This window comes from Ovis canadensis, chromosome X (genome assembly GCF_042477335.2).
Source record: "Ovis canadensis isolate MfBH-ARS-UI-01 breed Bighorn chromosome X, ARS-UI_OviCan_v2, whole genome shotgun sequence".
Classification (NCBI taxonomy): Eukaryota; Metazoa; Chordata; class Mammalia; order Artiodactyla; family Bovidae; genus Ovis; species Ovis canadensis.
The window spans coordinates 97,752,038-97,770,674 of NC_091727.1; the positions used below are offsets into that span (position 1 = coordinate 97,752,038).

Consider the following 18,637-nt stretch of genomic DNA (forward strand, 5'->3'; position numbering starts at 1 on the left):
GGTAAATAGCTTTTACTACTGTATAATGGGTCATGGCCCACAGTTTGTAAAACGCTCACCTAGATGGATCTGGGAAATGCAGTTAGCACACTCAGGATCTGTCTTCTTCTGAATTAACACCTCAGCCAAGGTTTGGATCCAAAATAAATCTTCTGCATTAGAACTCCCTCTGAGAACAATGAATGACAGCTGCAAAGTGGCTAGACACCAGCCCTCATACTTTCACCCCTGGCCTGGCTCCTGGATGATGGCATTCTTTTCTAGACCCGTCTAACAAGTCCAGACCAAGATCCGGGTTTGGCCTGCAGGACCTGCCATGCATTTGAGAATACGAGTGTGTGTGTGTTTGTGCATGTTTATGTGTGTGTATGTGAAAGAGAGTGTTTGTAGGAATCGGGGGAGAGGGGAAGGACTGCCAACTTCTCAATTTTTCTCGCTGATGTCATCTACCTCTCGGGTTTCTGCCAGGTTGGAGGGGAATGCCCACTCCCTCCGGAGATGCCTGAGACGGCGAGAAGGAGCCAGAGCGCCCACAGTCGCCAGCTCTTGGCTCCACCTCCCAGGTTTGTTTCCTTCGCCTTGACAGAGCCTTGGTCCAGTAAGATGATCTGACCACAGCTGGTCTCCTACACTTAGAACAAGTTGGAAGCAAGAGAACTTGGGGAAGGAATTTGGTTTCACTAAAAATAGCTGCAGTATAGACCCTGTGACTTACCACTCCTCACAACAGTCTGCTATGCACCACACGGGGTCCTCTAACCCCTGCCATCACTTTGGATGATTTGCCTGTTCTGCCCGGAGCCCTTGAACCCACGAGGGGCTTAGGGAGCTGGGGGTGCTTTGGCTCAGATGCAGACTCTTGGAAATCTCAAACCTGCATGGTGATGATATGATCAAGAAGCTTCCTCCCCCGTGGGAGCGCGTGACCGTTGGCACTCATAACAACAGGTCCCTTTAAGAGTTTGGTCCATGGTGGGATCCAGCTTCTTCCTCACCACTGGGCCCATTGCATCTCCACTTCTAAGGTAGGTGAAACCAAAGTCTTTGGGGGAAATGCTACTGGAATTGTGATACTCTTGGGTAACCTCGGCCCAGTTTTCCTCCGCCTGGGCCAGGGAGGCAAATGTCAGGGCAGGACGTACCTTAGGAATAAAAGTCTGAGTCCATGCTCCCAATCATGATAATGTTTGGCAATTCTTTCCTTTCTTTGTCCCCTCCTGCCCCAAAGCCAAGATATTAACCAGCAGGAAAGCAGCTCAAATGTTAGATTTAACCCTTTCTTGACTTCTTAACTAAGAGTTGCCTGTTTTTAAAGTTGCCTTGTGCTTTCTGTCCTATTACTAACGCTGAGAATTTGAACTTGGCCCAGGGCACTGGTTATCTGTGTTTGTCTTTTCTGCTGGTACAGTGACAGAGAGTGATACAGAGCTGCCTAGAGCAGGGATTCCTGTGACTCAGGCAGGCCCTGTGACAGAGGGAATCCATCCCAGGTGCACAAAAGACTTGCCTGCATTCCCTTTCCTCCCTGCAAAACCCCGGTCAGGACACATCTCTGATTTCCAGCTTGTTTATAGCTACAGGCCTTGGGGAAGGAGTTGGAATTGAGGGGAGCTGGAAAATTCTGAGGGTGAGATTAGGAGACCTCTGAGAGAAAAAGAAGTTGCCTTGGCGGTTGGAAGGTTAAGCACTACCAATTTTTTGCTTAAGGTTAACTTTTGACTATTTGCTATGCAAAGTACTATGCCAACATTCCAGCTTGCCAAACCAAGGTGTTTTCATGAAAACGAAGAGACACTTTAGTCACAGATATGCTTACTTTAAACGAAAACTACAATCTTAAAATATTACATGGCTGGCGGAGACAAATCTTTTGACTCAGAATCATCATCTGTGTACATTTTGTAGAAGAATGGATTACGGACGGACACTTGAACATTATATCCCTACTTTTTTTTTTCCTTTTACCCATCTTTGGGGTAGATGAGTGTCTAAATATCATAAACTTGAAAGCTTAAACCTAGGGAATGCCTTAGCAGTCCAGTGGTTAGAATTCTGTGCTCTTACTGCCAAGGACCTAGGTTCAATTCTTGGTCAGGCAACTAGGATCCCACAAGTCACATGGCACGGCCATAAAAACCCCCTTAAATCTAGAGGAAACATCTAGGAAGTCATCTTGTCTGATCCTTAGAGGGGCATGAATTAGGTTAAGTGACCACCTAGTCTGTACCTAGATTGTTGCCTCAGATTTCCCTGTGACCTCAACATGGATACATGGTGGATATTTCCATTTTGAAGCCACGGTTTTATTGACATCACATCTTACTAGTACTTTCTCCTTTCCAATAATACTTTAAGGTTTATTCATGTTGCTTCAAAGCCAGATGAAACTAGAATGTTTTGAAGTATTTTCCCCATGTTGAATTTGTGTAACCATATGGCATCATTAATGCCAGATGCTGGTCTTACCACCCAAATGTGTTGTCACATTTCATCGAAAGTCGTCAGGGGTTTTGCATTCAAATTGGGTATTCATTTTATTGAAACACTCTAGAGAAAGCAATTTGCTGGATGTTGCCTCTAAATAGCATACTTGTCTAGTACTTTGAACAAATGACTCCGCTAAGAAAATCGCCATGAACAAACAACTTTTCAGGAATGGATTTGTCAGTAAAGCAATGCCCAGGAATCACCTGGAAAGATTGTTTAAAAATATAGTTTCTGGGCTGCATCCCTGGAAATTCGGATTCAAAAGGTCTAGGAGTAGAGTCCCAGAACCTGGACTATTTAGCAAGCCATCCTGATGATTCTGATGCATGGCCAGATTTTGAAGGCTCTGTGAAAGTCAAGGTTGCCCTGCCTTTGTTTCTTTGTCCCACATCTCTTAATGATTTTATGTTGCCTTCAGAAAAAAGTTCATATTTCATTTGGCATTCCCCAGGCCCTCCATGTTCTAGCCCTAACCCACCTTTCCAATCTGATTCCTTGCTTTTCCTCTTCATATCCACCCCCAGTCAAATTGAATTGGCCACTCTTCATTTTACTTCCATGCCTGGGCACTTAACTAATGCCTTTGACTGCTTGTCCTTCCTTACATCTCTGCACACCCAAATCTGCCCTATTTCTCATGGTCTAGGCTTCACTGTACGTAAGAAGGACTCTGAGGGTGTCTTTAAAATACCAACTCCTAAAACTCACTTCTGGAGATTCTGATTCAGCAGGCTTAGAGTGCTCAGGAGCCTCAGAGGGTCTGATGCTGGCACGCTTTCAGAGACATTACATCTAGCTCAAATGTCATCTCTTTATAAAATCATTTCTCAAAGCTTTCATGCTTCTCCACTCCAAATCCTAAAGCATTTTGTTTATAGATCATAATATAATATTTCACTCTTTACCTTTTATTTGAATCATTCCTGTACATCATCATTTCTCTCACTCAACAGACGTTCACTGAGTGCCTAATATAAAGGTATATCTTTCCTCGAGAACTCACGCTCCTTGGGAGAAAGGATCTGTGTCCATTTGCCCATATGAACACCTTGAGCCTGACAGTGCAGAGTCAGTGGACATCATCAAGTTTAAATCACTCTGCAGTAGATGAAGCAAGGCAGAAACCATCCCAAGGATAAAGCTTTATTTTCCCTCAGAAATGTGAGTGTGAGGCAGATCCTTTCTGTCTCTATGCCCAAAATCTGAGAGGTATGCACCAGAAGGGGATCTGAGAGGACTTCTGGGGTTGGAAAATCTCAGAGCACAATGATGACTGGGTTCCAGGAAGTCTCTTGGCTTAGGTAGCATGGAAAAGCACCTGGCATTTCTAAATACAGTAGTTCTGCCATAAGGGAGGAACGAGCAGAGGAAGGACAGGAGACACTGGGTGACGGAGATCTGCAGGGACTTCACTGGGGGTACACTTCCCTTCTGTCCTTCACCTGGTGTAACAACTGCAGGTCCTCAATCATCCATTATTGAAATTCTGTGGCTCTTTAATTATTTGGAGTTTACTTAAACACATATTAATATGTAATTGTGTAAAAATAATGTATAATTATGTAAAAATACATAACCCACATTACTAGCCTCGTAGGTATCCTTCTATATTTCTATTCTCATATAATTATATAAAACATGCATATGCACACATAAATACGTTTTTTGTTATAGATTATTTTGCAAAAGTCATGTCATGTTACTTAAACATTTCTGCATCTTATTCTTCTTGCCATTTACTACCTGTGTGACTTTAGGTTCTCTGGTTTTCAGTTTCCTCATCTGGAAAATGAAGATAATAATAGTACTTACCAGTTAGGTTTATTATGAGTATTCATGGAGTTAAAATACATAATGCACATAAAATAGAGCTATATAGGAGTGCTTATTATTAGCATTATTACTATTATTCTCATTCAACAAAATATACAAGTCAGCTGAAGTTGCTGGACTTCATTCTTTTTAATGGTTGCTCAGAATTTTGTGATGGAGAACAATTTCTCTATCCATTTGACTTTTAGTGTACATTCACTTTGCTTCCATATATATATTTTTTTTTGTCACAAGAAAGCAACATTGCAACCTTCCTATATATATCCTTTTGCTTTGTTGTTCAGTCACTCAGTTGTGTCTGACTCTTTGCAACCCCATGGACTGCAGCACACCAGGCTTCCCTGTCCTTCACCATCTCCCAGAGCTTACTCAAACTCATGTCCATTGAGTCAGTGATGCCATCCAAACATCTCATCCTCTGTCATCCCCTTCTCCTCTTGCTTTCAATCTTTCCCAGCATCAGGGTCTTTTCTAATTTGTTGGCTCTTCACATCAGGTGGCCAAAGTATTGAAGCTTCAGCTTTATCATCAGTCCTTCCAATGAACGTTTAGCATTGATTTCATTTAGGATTGACTGATTTGATCTCAAACCAGACCCTTAACCTGCACTTTTTTTTCTTATTCTGGAACGGATTCCCAGGAATGGAATAGCTAGGTTAAAAAGTGCATATATATTGTTTTAAATTTCATTAAAGGTCATCATGTTGCTTCCTAAAAAGCATGTAACAAGTACACATATGGGTGTACAACATTTCAGGCAATTCCATCAATGGTTGATCTTTCTGCTGTTTTTAAGCTTTAACAATTGTATGAAAAAGATCATCTCATTGTTATTTTAACTTGAGTTTCTATGGCTACTCATGAGTCTGAGTATCTTTTGAAAAAATTGTTGGCCATTTGGATTTGCTTCTTAGTGGCTCTTCATATCGTTTGCTTATTTTTTGAATGCATTGTTTCTCCTTGTCAGCTTCTAAAATCTCCTCCTGTGTTATTGCTATAAGCCCCTCATATATTACTTGTGTGCAGCTTTGTGTCCAGTTTCTTGTTTTATTGATTTTACTTATTGGGCCTTGTGCCAAAGTTTTGAAAAAATATAATATATATAGTTAAATTTCTTTTATAACTTCTGAATTTTAAGGATTGGTTAAGAGAGTTTTCCTACTCCTAGCAAATTTGGAAAACTCAGCAGTGGCCACAGGACTGGAAAGGTCAGTTTTCATTCCAATCCCAAAGAAAGGCAATGCCAAAGAATGCTCAAACTACTGCACAACTGCACTCATCTCACATGCTAGTAAAGTAATGCTCAAAATTCTCCAAGCCAGGCTTCAGCAATATGTGAACCGTGAACTTCCAGATGTTCAAGCTGGTTTTAGAAAAGGCAGAGGAGCCAGAGATCAAATTGCCAACATCCGCTGGATCATTGAAAAAGCAAGAGGGTTCCAGAAAAGCATCTATTTCTGCTTTATTGACTATGCCAAAGCCTTTGACTGTGTGGATCACAATAAACTGTGGAAAATTCTGAGAGAGATGGGAATACCAGATCACCTGACCTGCCTCTTGAGAAACCTATATGCAGGTCAGGAAGCAACAGTTAGAACTGGACATGGAACAACAGACTGGTTCCAAATAGGAAAAGGAGTACGTCAAGGCTGTATATTGCTTATTTAACTTATATACAGAGTACATCATGAGAAATTCTGGGCTGGAAGAAGCACAAACTGGAATCAAGATTGCTGGAAGAAATATCAATAACCTCAGATATGCAGATGACACCACCCTTATGGCAGAAAGTGAAGAGGAGCTAAAAAGCCTCTTGATGAAAGTGAAAGAGGAGAGTGAAAAAGTTGGCTTAAAGCTCAACATTCAGAAAACTAAGATCATGGCATCTGGTCCCATCACTTCATGGGAAATAAATGTGGAAACAGTGGAAACAGTGTCAGACGTTATTTTGGGGGGCTCCAAAATCACTGCAGATGGTGATTGCAGCCATGAAATTAAAACATGCTTACTCCTTGGAAGGAAAGTTATGGCCAACCTAGATAGCATATTCAAAAGCAGAGATATGACTTTGCCAACAAAGGTCCATCTAGTCAAGTCTATGGTTTTTCCAGTGGTCATGTATGGATGTTAGAGTTGGACTTTGAGGAAGGCTGAGCACTGAAGAATTGATGCTTTTGAACTGTGGTGTTGGAGAAGACTCTTGAGAGTCCCTTGGGCTGCAAGGAGATCCAACCATTCTAAAGGAGATCAGTCCTGGGTATTCTTTGGAAGGACTGATGTTGAAGCTGAAACTCCGATACTTTGGCCACCTCATGCGAAGAGTTGCCTTATTGGAAAAGACTCTGATGCTGGGAGGGATTGGGGGCAGGAGGAAAAGCGGACAACAGAGGAAGAGATGGCTGGATGGCATCACCGACTCGATGGACATGAGTTTGAGTGAACTCCAGGAGTTGGTGATGGACAGGGAAGCCTGGCGTGCTGTGATTCATGGTGTTGCAAAGAGTCAGACACGAATGAGCGACTGAACTGTATTGAACTAAGAGAGTTTTCCTACTCTTAGGTTGCACATATATTTTCTGAGGTTTTCTTGTAAGACTTTTAGTGTTTTTATATTTAAATATGTCCTTACCTGGAAACTATTGATTTTTGGTATAAAATAGAGGTCCAATTTTTTTTCACATATTTAGTTTTATTTATTTGGTTGTGCCAGGTCTTAGTTGCAGCATGCGGGATCTTTTTTTTTTTTAAGTTGTGGCATGTGAGACTAGTTCTCCAACCAGGAATCAAATACAGGTCCCCTGCATTGGGAGCATGGAGTCATAGCCACTGGACCACCAGGGAAGTCCAAAGTCTAACGGTTTATTCTTCCAAATTAATAGCTAGTTCCATCTCTATTGTTCATTAACAATCCATCTTTTTTCCACTAAAATAAAATAATACTTTTGCCATGTATTAAATGTTTATGTATGGGATTTAATTCTTTATTCTCTACTTGATTCCTCTGTTCTAATTGCCTATTGTTCCCATGCCACTACCATGTTTTGACTTCATTATGATGACATTAGGGTATATCTGATATCTGGTTAAAATATTTTTCTCTCATTATTCTTACTTTTCATGGTTATTCTAAGATTTTTATTTTTCCATACAAATATTAAGGTTATGTATACACATCTTCCTCAACTTATGATGGGGTTGCTAAGTTGCTTCAGTCATGTCCGAGCCTATGGACTGCAACCTGCGAGGCTCTTCTGTCCATGGGATTCTCCAGGTAAGAGTACTGGAATGGGTTGCCATTTCCTACCAGCAGATCTTCCCGACCCAAGGATTGAACTTATGTCTCTTACATCTACCTGCATTTGCAGGTGGGTTATTTACCACTAGCACCACCTGGAAAACTCTATGATGGGGTTCAGTTGAGTTCAGTCACTCAGTCGTGTCAGACTCTTTGTGAATCTATGGACTGTAGCATGCCAGGCTTCCCTGTCCATCACCAACTCCCAGAGCTTGCTCAAACTCATGTCCGTCGATGTGGTGATGCCATTCAACCACCTCATCCTCTGTCGACCCTTTCTCTTCCTGCCTTCAATCTTTCCCAGCATCAGGGCCTTTTCCAATGAGTCAGTTCTTCGCATCAGGTGGCCAAAGTATTGTAGCTTCAGCTTCAGCATCAGTCCTTCCAGTGAATATTCAGGACTGATCTCCTTTAGAATAGACTGGTTTGATCTCCTTGCAGTCCAAGAGACTCTCGAGTCTTCTCTAAAACCACAGTTCAAAAGCATCAGTTCTTTGGTGCTCAGCTTTCTTTATGGTCCCACTCTCACACCCATACATGACTACTGGAAAAGCCATAGCTTTGACTAGATGGACCATTGTCAGCAAAATTCCCTTGTGGCTCAGCTAGTAAAGAATCCACCTGCAATGCAGGAGACCTGGGTTCAATCCCTGGGTTGGGAAGATCCCCTGAGAAGGAAAAGGCTACCCATTCCAATATTCTGGCCTGGAGAATTCCATGGACTGTACAGTCCATGGGGTCACAATGAGTCAGACATGACTGAGTGACTTTCAAAAAAAAAGAAGGAACCTGGAACGTTGATTCAACAAAAAGAGAGAGGCGATCCTCTCCTCTTGATTGTCCATGGTCAAGCAACTGCACGATGGGGTTATACCCTGATAAATCCATTGTAAGTTGAAAATACCCTGTTGAAAACACATTTAATACACCTAGCCCTGCATAGTATCATAACCCAGTCTACCTTAAACATGTTCAGAATACTTACATTAGCTTATAGTTGGACAAAATCATCTAACACAAAACCTGTTTTATAATAAATTGTGGAATATCTCAGGGCTTCCCAGATGGCTCAATGGTAAATAATCTGCCTGCCAATGCAGGAGCTGCAGGAGACAGGGATTTGATCCCTGGGTCCGGAAGATCCCCTGGAGTAGGAAATGGCAACCCACTCCAGTATCCTCGCCTGGGAAATAGAGGAACCTGGTGGGCTACAGTCCAGGGGGCCGCAAAGAGTGTACTGAGCGACGGAGCACACACACAATTTTGATATCTCATGTAATTTATCGAATACTGTAGGGAAAGTGAACAACAGAATGGTTGTATGAGTACAGAACAGCTGTAAACATATGGATTATTCATGCTTGTGATCATCTGACTGACTAGGAGCTGCAGTGGGGGCTGGTGCCCAGCATCTCTAGAGAGTATGGGACCACATAGTTCTAGCCCATGAGAAGATCAGAATTCAAATTTTGAATTACAATTTCTAGTGAATATATATCACTTTTGCACCATTGTATGATCAATAACTCATAAGTCGAAGCACCATAAATGGGGGACCATCTGCAAAAATAAATTTCCTCTCTTTTCCTTGAAAAATCATGTTGGGAATGTAAATTGGAATTTTAAAAAGAATATTGGTTTTGTGAACATTGATATTTTATGATATAAAATCTTATAATTCTTTAATTCATTCCCTTTTTCCAGATTTTGTTTTATGTCCTTCAGTCAGCTATTATAATTTCTTCCTACTGGCCTGATGATTTTCTTGTTATATAGGTTTTTTATCATTATTACAAATATAATTTTTCCCATTTTCATATCTTGGTGTTGATTGCTTGAATAGGGAAATGTTATCTGTTTTGTATAGTAACCTTGTATTCTTTACCATATCAAATTCTCTAAATAAGTCTCACAGATTTTATTAGAGTGTTCTGTTTGGGTAGCTGTACAAATATACCACTAGCAGACAAAGAAATAGATGTCTTTTCTGATATTTGTTAGTTCTTTCCCTCTTTTTTTGGTCTTTTTTGTAAGCTAGAATCCCCAAGGCAATGTTGAATAGTAATGAGGATAAGAAGCATTCTTGTTGACTTCTGAATTTTATTTGAAGAGGTCAGTGTTTTGCCATTTGAGATAATATTTGGCATCCTTTTTTGGTAAATAATCTGTATTATTTTAAGAAATTACCTTCTAATCCTGTTTCACTTAGAAACGTATTATGAGTGCAGCTGAATTTTATCAGTTGACTTTGAAGCCTTTCTTGATACCATTATTCAACCAGTTTTTTTTAATTTACTAATGTAGTGAATTATGTTGATAGATTTGCTGATATTGAACCTCCTTTGCATTTCCAAATGTAATACTGTATATCAGTAATTTCTGTGAAACAAACCAGCCAAAATCTCAGTGGCTTCAAAAACAACAATCATTTCTTCCTGTTCATGGTTTCTTCAGGCTAGTTGGGGTCTTGTTAGTCTAGTCTGGGCTCAGCCAAGTGGCTCTGCTTGTCGCTTGCAGGTCTGTTGGTCTGATGGGGCTGCTTTGCTTCAGGGAGTGGTGGCTGGAACAGCTTTGCCTCAGGTGATTCTTATCCTCCTCCTGGGGCAAGCAGGCAGCCCAGGCTGTTTCAAAGTGACTGCAGACACACAAGAAAGGAGGCAGAAGTGCATAAGGCCTCTTGAAGTGTAGGCTGGGGACTGGTACCCTTGGACCTCATTTTATTCCCTCAAAGTCATTTGGCTTCTCTGGTGGCTCAGTGGTAAAGAATTCACCTGCTAATGCAGGAAAGGCAGGATTGATCCCTGGGTTGGGAAGATCCCCTGGAGAAGGAAATGGCAACTCACTCCAGTGTTCTTGCCTGGGAAATACCATGGACAGAGGAGACTGGTGGGCTATAGTCCATGGGGTCGCAAAGGGTCGAACATGACTGAGTGACTGAACAACAACAAAGTTAAGGGGCGGGGAAATATATACCATGTTGATGGCAGAAACTCCAAAATCACATGAAAAAATTCTTGGACACAAGGAGGGCTGAAGAATTATGGCCCTCGGTAGCCATAACTTTACTGAAAGATTGTTGGATTATATTTGCAAGTGTTGTATTCAAAATGTCAGCATCTACATTTTAAAAGTGTTTATGGATTTCTTCTTGGTAGCCTCCTTTGTAGATTTGGTTATTTAATTAAATTGGCTTCCTAGAAAAGAATTAAGGGGGTTCCCATTAACCTACTCTATAGATGACCCCAGCAGCTTTCTCCACTGAAGGGACCAGTGGCTGCAGGAGTGCAAGGCACAAACCTAGACCCCTCCCCCGCCCCCACACAGCTGACCCATGCCACTGTGTGTGCTCTCAGGGCTAGACCCTCCAGCTGTGCTCTTGCACACTGCTGGCCTGACACCCATCACCGGCCTTCACTGCCATGTGTGCATCTGTGTTGACATCCTACAGCCATGGAAGTGTATGCTGATAGCCAGGACCCCTGCAGCTGCTTATGGGCCTGGATCTGGCCCTTTCTCCTATCACTAACCTGCACCACTAAGCTCACCTGCAGCTAAGCCCAGCATTTATGCACCTGTACACCTCCAATCTGGTTTCCACTGCCATGAATCAAAAACAATAAAATACTTAGCAATAAATTTAACCAAAAATCTATTTACAAAGCTAAAAGACATTGATGAAAGAAACTCCAAAAGATAAAAATAAATAGAATGATATTCTACATTCATGAATCCAAGGTGTTAATATTGCTAAAATGTCCATACTACACAAAGCCATTCATTGCAACCCCTATCAAAACGGGGAGGGAGGTGGGAGGGGGGTTTAGGATGGGGAACACGTTTATACCCATGGTGGATTCATGTTGATGTATGGCAAAACCAATACAATATTGTAAAGTAATTAGCCTCCAATTAAAATAAATAAATTTAAATTTAAGAAAATGTCAATGGCACTTATAACAGAAAAAAAAAAATCCTGAAATTCATATGGTACCACAAAAGACCATGAATAGACAGAGAAATCTTGAGCTAGAAGAGAGCTGGAGTCCTCACTCTTGTTGATTTCAAACTATATTACAAAATTATAATGATCAAAACAGTATGGCATTGGCATAATCAAGGAAACAGACTTGAGAGGCCACTAAGGAGACTAGAATATTCAGTGGAGAATGGATAGTCTCTTCAATAAACAGTATTGGGAAAACTAGACACCCATATGCAAAAGAATGAAATTGGACCTCTATCTTACACCACTCACAAATGTTAACTCACAATGGTTTAAGGACTTAATTGTAAGACCTGAAACTGTAAAATTCAAGAAATCTCCTAGACCTTGGTTATGGCAATGATTTTGGGGGTATGGCACCAAAAGCATAGGCAACAAATTCAAAAATTAACCAGTGGAATCATATTAAATCAAAAAGTTTCTGCATAGCAAAAGAAACAATCAGCAAAATGAAAAGACAGCCTATGGAATGGGAGGAAGTATTTCCAAATCATGTATCTGATGAGGGATTAATATACAAAATCTATAAAGAACTCATACAACTCAATAGTGAAAACACCCAAACAATCCAATTAAAAAATAAGCAAAACACCTGAATGGACATTTTTTTCACAGAAGACATACAAGTGGGCAACAGGTATAGGAGGAGGTGCTCGAAGTCACTAATCATCAGGGAAATCCAAATCAAAACCAAAATGAGATGTCACCTCACATCTGTGTGATTGACTACCATCAAAAAAACAACAGATAACTAATGCTGATAATGATATAGAGAAAAGGGAACTCTGGTGCATTCTTATAGGAATATAAATTGGTACAGCCACTATAGAAAACAGTATGGAAGTTCCTCAAAAAAATTAAAAAGAAACTGTCATATTATCTAGCAATTTGACTTCTGGGTATATATCTGAAGGAGATGAGATTACTATCCTGAAGTGATATCTGCATTCCCATGTTCATTCCAGCATTATTCACAATAGGCAGGACATGGAAATAACTCACATGTTCACTAATGGATGAATGGATAAAGAAGATGTGGTATATATATATACACACACAATGGAATATAATTTGGCCATAAAAAGAAGGAAACCTTGCCATTTGTGACAAGATGGAAGAACCTTGATGGCATTATGCTAAGTGAAATAAGTCAGGTAGAGAAAGATATGGCATCCGGTCCCATCACTTCATGGCAAATATATGGGGATAAAGTGGACACGGTGGCAGAGTTTATTTTCTTGGCCTCCAAAATCACTGTGGATGGTGACTGTGGCCAGGAAATTAGAAAAACAATTGCCCCTTGGAAGAAAAGCTATGACAAGCTTAGAGTATTAAAAAGCAGAGACATCACTTTACCGACAAAAGTCCGTATAGTTAAAGCTATGGTTTTTCCAGTAGTCATGTACAGATATGAGAGTTGGACCTTAAAGAAGGCTGAGCACCAAAGAACTGATACTTTTGAATTGTGGGTCTTGGAAGATTCTTGAGAGTCCCTTGAGCAAAGAGATCAAACCAGTCAATCCTAAAGGAAATCAACCCTGAATACTCATTGGAAGGACTGATGAGGAAGCTGAAGCTCCAATACTTTGGCCACCTGATGGGAAGAGCTAATTCACTGGAAAAAAAACTCTGATGCTGGGAAAGATTGAGGGCAAGAGGAGAAGGGGGCAACCGAAGATGAGATGGTTGGATGGCATCACTGATTGAATGGACATGAGTTTGAGCAAACTCCGGGAGATAGTGTAGGACAGGAAAGTCTGGTGTGCTGCAGTCCACGGGGTCACAAAGAGTAAAACATAACTTAGCAACTGAACAACAATGAACAACAATAGAGAAAGACAAATACTATGTGATCTCTCACTCTCTCACACACACATATACACACAGAGAGAACTGACACAATGTTATTTGTCAATTATATCTCAATAGAGCTGAGGGGAAAAGAATTGAAGAGCTTTCCTTCTATTTTATGGCTTGGAGCAATTCCAATCATATTAACATTACTTGTTTTTTGTTTTGTTTTGTTTTGTTTTGTTTTTAAGTTGAATTGAATCAAATGAGCCACTCTGTTATGATGACTTTTTCAGTGGTAGATATTTATTCACTTTTTTCCATCTCTTTTTTTGATAATTGACCTATTCAGCACTTCTTGTTGGGTTAATTTGGGCTTCTGAAGAATCATGCTTTTTTCCTAAATTTTCAAATTTGCTGCTATAGAGTTTAATGTAGTGTCATTTATAATTATTTAAATCTTTTATGTATGCTTTTCCAATTCCAATGTTGTCAATATTTATTCTCCCCTTTTTCTTAATGAGGCTTGCAAGAAAGTTACCTGTTTTGCATGTCTTTTCAAAGAGCAAGTTTTGGTTATCTCATTAATTCCACTTTTTTTTTTTTTTTGCTGCTAAAAAGACTTTTCCTAGTTTTTGTTATTTGTTTAATTTCTGGTTCTTTCCCACATATCTTGAGATGAATACTAAGTTCCTTTATGTTTGCATCTTTGTTCATTAATACTGAGATTGAAGAAGATAATTATTTTTTCTGAATAAGGTATTTACTGTGCCAAGTAGATTTTATTTTATTTTTTTTTTATTTCTGAGTGGTTGTTTATTTTATTTTATTTTATTTTTACTTTACTTTATTTTACTTTACACTTTCTAGATAGTTTGTAATTTCACTTTTTATCCAGTGGTGTTTTGGAGTGTATTTCTTAATTTCCAAAACAGTTATTCTTTGCATCTTTTACATTATGTAAATTTTATAGCTATTATGCTCAGAAAAATCTATTATCTTTAAAAAATATTACTGCCTTTCCTCTGTGTCTTCCCTCTTCTAGAAGACTATTCATCAAGATCTACAACTCTCATATTTTCCTTCATGATTCCATGTCTTGGTGTTTTTGACTTCGTGCTCCGTGATTCTTCTTTCACTTTCTCTATTGGTGACTATTGAGTCTCAGCAGTGACCATCCTCTCCTTCAATTCATCCCTGGACTGTAGTTGGGGAATTGCATTTTGTAGTTCTAGAAAGTCTCTTTTTAGTTACACTTGAATCTCTGTATGAATTCTTCTTTTGTTGTTATAGCTGTTGTGGTTGTTCAAGTTGGCATCTGTCTATCTCCCAATCAGTTTATTTCTTTAGACATGCATTGCTTCATCAACCTGCCACTGGGTGCTGGACAAACAGACATGTTTATAAAGGATTTAGTTGTTCACCCATAGCAGTCAGCTCATGGTGGAAGAGGGTCTCTGAGAGTCCCACAGAGGCTAGGAGGTCCTTAAGTGGTGAGAAACTAAGTACCTGAAGAAAGCTGCCCTCTTCCCAGGTCTCCTTGCAGAGTCCTCCTCTGCTCCTTAATTCATTCCTTTTTGGACTCTAGGAGGCCTAGGTGTGAAAGTGAAAGTTGCTCAGTCCTGTCTGACTCTTTGCAACCTATACAGTCCATGAAATTCTCCAGGCCAGAATACTAGAGTGGGTAGCTGTTCCCTTCTCCAGGGGATCTTCCCAACTCAGGGATCGAACCCAGGTCTCCCCCATTGCAGGAGGATTCTTTACCAGCTAAGCTACTAGGGAAGCCCTAGGAGGCCTAGGAGACTAGGAATATAGGTCTGATACTGTTTCCTGGTCTCCTTGCACCAGGCTTTCCTGGGGCTGCATCCAGCTTTGCTCAGCAATCAAAGGATTTTGCTGAGACTCCCACAATGCCTAGGGCTTCGCTCATATTTGGTAGCTTTTTGGTTAAGGAGAGCCAGGCAGCCTGGAGTTAAGGATGGAAACAACTCATGCTTAGGTCGCTGTCTTCTCAGGATCTTCTGTGGTTTCTGAAGAAAAAGAAGAAAGCCTTTTATATGATTGTACCTTAGTTACACTGAGTCCCAGAGAGTTGCTCTTTAATAACACAGGGCTAGTGATGAGGCTTGGAGTGGAACCTATATCAGTTTGGGAGAAATCGTGAAAATAAAACTGAAATGTCACAGTAAGAAGGGATCTATCTATCTATTTATATATACATATTTATAAAAAGTGGGATTAGCTAGGAGAGTGAAAGTCCAGAAGGTTCATGCCAGAGGATCAAAAATGTCTCTAATAACTGCAGGTCACCTGCAATACAGGAGACCCCGGTTGGATTCCTGGGTTGGGAAGACCCGCTGGAGAAGGGATAGGCTATCCACTCCAGCTTTCTTGGGCTTCTGTGGTGGCTCAGCTGGTAAAGAATCCGCCCACAATGCGGGAGACCTGAGTTCGATCCCTGGGTTGAGAAGATCCCCTGGAGAAGGGAAAGGCTACCCACTCCAGTATTCTGGCCTGGAGAATTCCATAGACTGTATAGTCCATGGAGTTGCAAAGAATCAGACACGACTGAGCAACTTTCACTTTCATGAAGCATTGGAGGGGATGAGGAAGTCAGAATTTACTGGAGTTCTGAGAAGTTACCAGGTCCTAATGCAAAAGGTGACCTGGAAGTGGAAGCTCAGAGAGAAAGATGTGTGAAGTCACACTGAATGTCACAGCGTCCCAAGAACAGTGACTTTGCTTCATTCCCACCTTCTAAGTCTGTTTCTCTCAGTGGCAAACTCTACCCTGGAACCACAAAGTGAAGGGGCTTCTGGGTAACCTAGTTCCTGGCCTTGGTCAGGAGTGACAGTGGTCACTGAGTTGACAACAAACAGTTGAGCTCAGTATTCCAGCAGGAAGAGCAAAGAGGAGCAGGGTAGGACTATGGCTGTAGAGAAGTGGCCTCTTCAGAGACTCCTCTGCCTTTGGCCCCAATGCCATAGCCCTCTTGACTGCATGCTTTGATCTGCCTCTCAGAGACGTCCTCTCCACTAACACCAAAGCCGTAGCATCATGCACTTCCTGGTCGTGAATTCTTCCAGAATCCTGTGGCCCATGCTATCAGGGCAAGACTGGTATGTGAGCCTTTCAACTATGTCAGCATCTGTCAGTGCAAAGTGCCTAGGCCTTTGCGACAGAAAAACCTGTGTTCAAATCCCTCTACTGGAATCTACTACCTGGGCAGGTAAATTACTCTTTCTCAGCCCTTTTCATTATTTCTAAATGAAGGGTGACAATCTCTAACTTTTAAGACAGTTACAAGTATGAAATGACAACTTATGTAAAGCACCATCTATTAATTACTGCTCCTCTTTTTGGTCATTAGTCTTGCTGCCTTGACAATGCTTCTAGTGCTTGCCTACAAAGAATAAAAATGATGCTGTTACTTCTTTCCTTCTGTAGTAAGTGGGGACCACAAAGGGGCTCCTCTTTTGCTGGCTAAGTGGCAGGGAGGCGGCTCTCCTTTCGTTGATCTGAGAGGCTGTCTTGAGAAGCAGACACAGTCAATCTTGACTTTTCAGCCTTGGTAAGATACACAGAAGGTAAGCTTTATGTAATAGAGTGGAATTAATATGGAGAAGAAAGTAATAGGGAGCAGTCAGGCTAGACCCTGGGAGTAGGAGAGGAGGGTGAGAACATGGAAAGGAAAATAGTACTGGAGGCTGCATTGGCAGAAGTGTAATGGAGCAAAATAAAGCATTTCAGGGGTAGGACTTCCCTGGTGGTCCAATGGTTAAGACAGCAAGTTTCCAGTGCAGAGAATGTGGGATTCATCCTTGGTCTTGTTGGGGAGCTAAGATCCCACATGCCATGTGGTGTGGTCAATGATAAAGAAGTAATACAAAACAAATAAAATCTCCTACCTATAAGATATGTACATGTGTGCATGCTAAGTCGCTTCAGTCATGTCTGACTCTTTGCGACTCTATGGACCATAGCCTGCCAGGCTCTTCTTTTCCTGAAATTCTCCAGGCAAGACTACTGGAGTGGGTTGCCATGCCCTCCTCCAAAGGATCTTCCTGACCCAGGAATAGAACCTGCATCTTCTAAGTTTCCTGCCTTGGTGGGCTCTTTACCACTAGTGCCACCTGGGAAGCCCAAAGACATTGAATGTACACATTCATTAAAAAAAAAAAAAAGAATTGCAGGACTGGGAAACTGAGTCCAGTGCATCCCTTAGAGAACATAGCCACAGACTGGCAGGTAGTTATACCCACAGGGTGATGGGTACCAGCACACCCCAGCTATGTGCTAGGTGCAAGTCCATCCTGTGGCAGGTAAAAATCACACCAACTGGGTACAGTTTCAAGGAAGGAGAGTGCAGCTACAACTATCTCATCATTAGAAACTCAGCTTGGTATTTCTGAACCATCTGCAAGTTATCCCTCTATCCCTAAAATGTAACTGTTCTAGAAAGTACCAGCAGTGTATAAGGACTCTGTGGGCAGGTATAAATCCAAGCCCAAACTCTGGTGCTCCAAAGAGGGTTCTAAGCAACTTTCCAAGAAAATGGAAGTTGGAGGCAAACGGCACTAGCCACACAGTGACGGTCACTTAAACAACCAGAAGAAGAGAAAGATTCTCAGGCTCTCTCTTTACCAAAAGCCTGGGCAGTCAGACAGTGTTGGAGAGAAAAGGAGAGAGGAGTCACAGGCTGTGATCTCTGAAGGCAGATGGGGTTTGTGCCAGAAAATGCTCACTCAGGTTCAACAAGTGTTAAAGGAAGAGGGAGGAGGTGGGATCAGGCAGAGGGAGAAGTTGAACTTGATGCAGGTGCCCCAAAGCCTCAGCCACCAGGTAGGGAGCTGTGGCATGAGAGGCCATCTGCCAGAGAACCTGTGTTGAGCCCAGATGGCCAGGCCTTGCCACTCAGATGTGGGCCACCCCCAGAAGGACAGGATTTCCGGTAAGGGTCAGGGCTGTGCAGCAGAGGCAGACCCTGAAGGAAGTGACCTCTGAGGCTGCCTCCTGACCCACCCCCTCACAGCTGGCTAGGAAGCCCTTCCTGGAAGGGGAATCCCTTCCATGGACACACTTCCCTGTAAACCACATGGGCAGTCAGGTATTGACAGGAAATGCATGAAAGCCCAATCTTCCCTGAGATCTCTATTCTCACTCTAATGCTTGTATTTATTTTAAAAATGTCATATTTATTTTTATTTATTTATATATTTGGCTGCACT

General features: G+C 41.4%; 1 protein-coding gene across 2 annotated transcripts in view; it reads left to right on the forward strand.

The window, feature by feature from the left end:
* Window positions 1-692: 692 nt before the first annotated feature.
* Window positions 693-18,637, forward strand: part of FGF13 (fibroblast growth factor 13) — a 581,564-nt gene continuing 563,619 nt past the window's right edge. The window contains exon 1 of one of the 2 annotated variants that reach the window (XM_070290654.1): window positions 693-1,025. The gene's annotated coding sequence lies outside the window, so the exon portion shown is untranslated. The remainder of the gene's footprint in view (window positions 1,026-18,637) is intronic. The other variant, XM_070290658.1, reaches the window with a different exon arrangement.